Raw genomic sequence first — 2,474 nt, 5'->3', positions numbered from 1 at the left:
TCAACAACTAAAGATCACAGTACAACCTTTTACAACGAGTTAAACCCAAACCTCATACTCAGCTATACAAGGCTTCTAATTGGCAAATGTAAAACAATTCAAACAATAAAACTAACGACCTGGTGTATTGGTTATTGCATACGATAGTTTCGTTGTTCAAAACTTATAATTGATGCAATTGTTTTGAAAGATACATTGTTTATCAACATATTTCAAGTAAAGCATTATTTATTGTTCATGTTTGCGTACTTCGCAAAAGAAATAACGATTTTTTTTAAATTTATTTGAAATAACTGGAAATTATTATGAAGACAACTTAACTCTGTGAAACTTAATTGAATCATTTAAAAAAATACACTTAACACAAATTATGCTGAAGAGTTGTTCAAAAAATATTTTGTCTGGTATTATATTGAAAAATTGAAGACATTCTGCCCACAACGGTTTCAGTTGAAAAGAAAAAAAATCAGTCCTTCGCTTCACTGTCTGAATAGATATAAGAAAGTATAAGTGTCAATGAGACAACTCTCCATCCAAGTCACAATTTATAAAAGAAAACAGTTATATGTCAAAGTATGATTCTCAATACGGAGCTTTGGCTCACATCGAACAGTAAGTTATAAAGGGTCCCCAAAATGACTAGTGTAAAACCATTTAAACGTGAAAACAAACGGTCTAATCTATATAGACAATGAGAAACGAGAAACACTTATGAACCACATCAACAAATGAACACTTTTGATCAGATTCGGAAGCATATTTGAAAGAAGTTAACTGAAATGAATAATTAAAACACTAATTGTTTCTCAGATTAAAAATTCATATATACGAATAAGATTGAAATCATATGTTTTCCTTCTAAGAAGTTCTTTTTCACCAGTTAATGATTTCGCTGACACCTACTTTTTGGTGGCAATAAGGTTGAATATCGATTTCATACAAAGTCTTTAATACAAAAACACATAGTATAAAAATAAAATCTAGAAAAACAATTTTAAAAAGTTCTTCAGCTGTCACTATCACCAATATGGCGTATGGTTTTCAACGTAAAGCTATGTCTGTTGGACTGTTTCCATCTAAAACGAAATAATGAATTTTAAATTTGTGTAAGTGCATTAATTGTAAACCCATATTTTAAAATGTATTTTCTTCTCTATGGCATAAAGAGGTTTAAAGAGATAAAGTACAGAACATAAACTAAATGTTCAGCACCGCAACATTCTTTGTATGCCTAATGGAGCCTGTAGTCTAGTAATTGTCGTTGGGGCATGTCCGTCCAATTTTTTTTTGTATTTTTTTTTTTTTTTGGTAAATTGCTTTGTTATGAATAAGGCTGTTAGCTTTCTCATTTCAATTATTTCATATTTTTTCATGTCAGGATCTTTTATACATATAGCTGACTATACAGCGCGGTTTTTTCTCATTGTTGAAAACCGTATGACTGCTTATTATGGCTTAAATCCACTTTATTTGAACTTATGTGAATAATTGTCTGATCGGCAAAATACCACACCTCTTTTTGTTATAAGTTATAATTTTCAACGCGTTCTTTCTGTTGTGGTCAGCATATTGATAAAGACCCGTTACATTCATTGAAAGACTGACTAGAGAAATAATGTTATCAACAACTTACCACCAACTACAATGACGATTAGGTGAAAACATTTTGTCTACCCTCGACGAAATGATTTTCTGCCTCCTCCTCGTTTACCTCCAAATCGTTTTCCGCTTCCGAACTGTTTTCCACCTCTGAACTGTTTCCCGCCTCCAAACCGTCTTCCGCTTCCGAAATTTTTCCCACCTCCAAACTGTCGTCTGCCTCCGAACTGTTTTCCGCCTCCAAACCGGTTTCCACTTCCAAACTGGTTTCCGCCTCCAAGCTGTTTTCCACCTATGACTGTCTTTATGTTTCCAAACTGCCTTCCTCCTCCTCGTATTATATCTCTCCCTGAATCAATCACAGTAATAACAGTGTCTTTTTTACCTCCACCGCCGCCTCCTCCTCCTCCCCCTCCTCCTCCTCCGCCTCCACCGCCACCTCCGCCGCCACCACCACCTCCTCCCCCGCCTCCACCACCACCACCACCTCCTCCGCCGCCGCCGCCACCGCCGCAAATAATAAGTTCAACCAGAACGGTCAATACCAGTAGAGTGATAATTTGTTTTGTCATGGTGAGCTGCAATGAATAAGTGTAAAAAATGAAAAATAGGAAATTACAGAATAAAAAGTGTATTTCAATGATATTATTTGCTTCAATATTTCAATATCTATTGACTGATCTTGTAATATCAGTACAAGTTTAACATTACATATAAAATTGTATCGATTGATTAGCATGTTTTATTCCTGTGATTTTAAATTAATATTTGTATATCAATTCTAAAATTGTCAATGTCCAAATCTTTATAATATGTACCCCCTCTTTATGGTTTATTTGTTTCATTTAAAAGTTTTTTTCTTATTTTCATATATT

General features: G+C 34.1%; 1 long non-coding RNA gene across 1 annotated transcript; it reads right to left on the bottom strand.

Moving 5' to 3' along the window:
- Nucleotides 1-932: 932 nt before the first annotated feature.
- On the bottom strand, nt 933-2,012 carry LOC134685104 (uncharacterized). The gene is made up of 2 exons (XR_010101258.1): nt 1,712-2,012; nt 933-1,076 (listed from the first exon to the last, which is right to left on the bottom strand). It is a non-coding gene; the product is annotated as an uncharacterized LOC134685104 (long non-coding RNA).
- Nucleotides 2,013-2,474: the final 462 nt, after the last annotated feature.

The sequence above is a fragment of the Mytilus trossulus genome, chromosome 1 (genome assembly GCF_036588685.1).
Source record: "Mytilus trossulus isolate FHL-02 chromosome 1, PNRI_Mtr1.1.1.hap1, whole genome shotgun sequence".
NCBI lineage: Eukaryota > Metazoa > Mollusca > Bivalvia > Mytilida > Mytilidae > Mytilus > Mytilus trossulus.
Note: the sequence above shows the minus strand (reverse complement) of the source record. Positions and strands in the feature narration are given on the sequence as shown.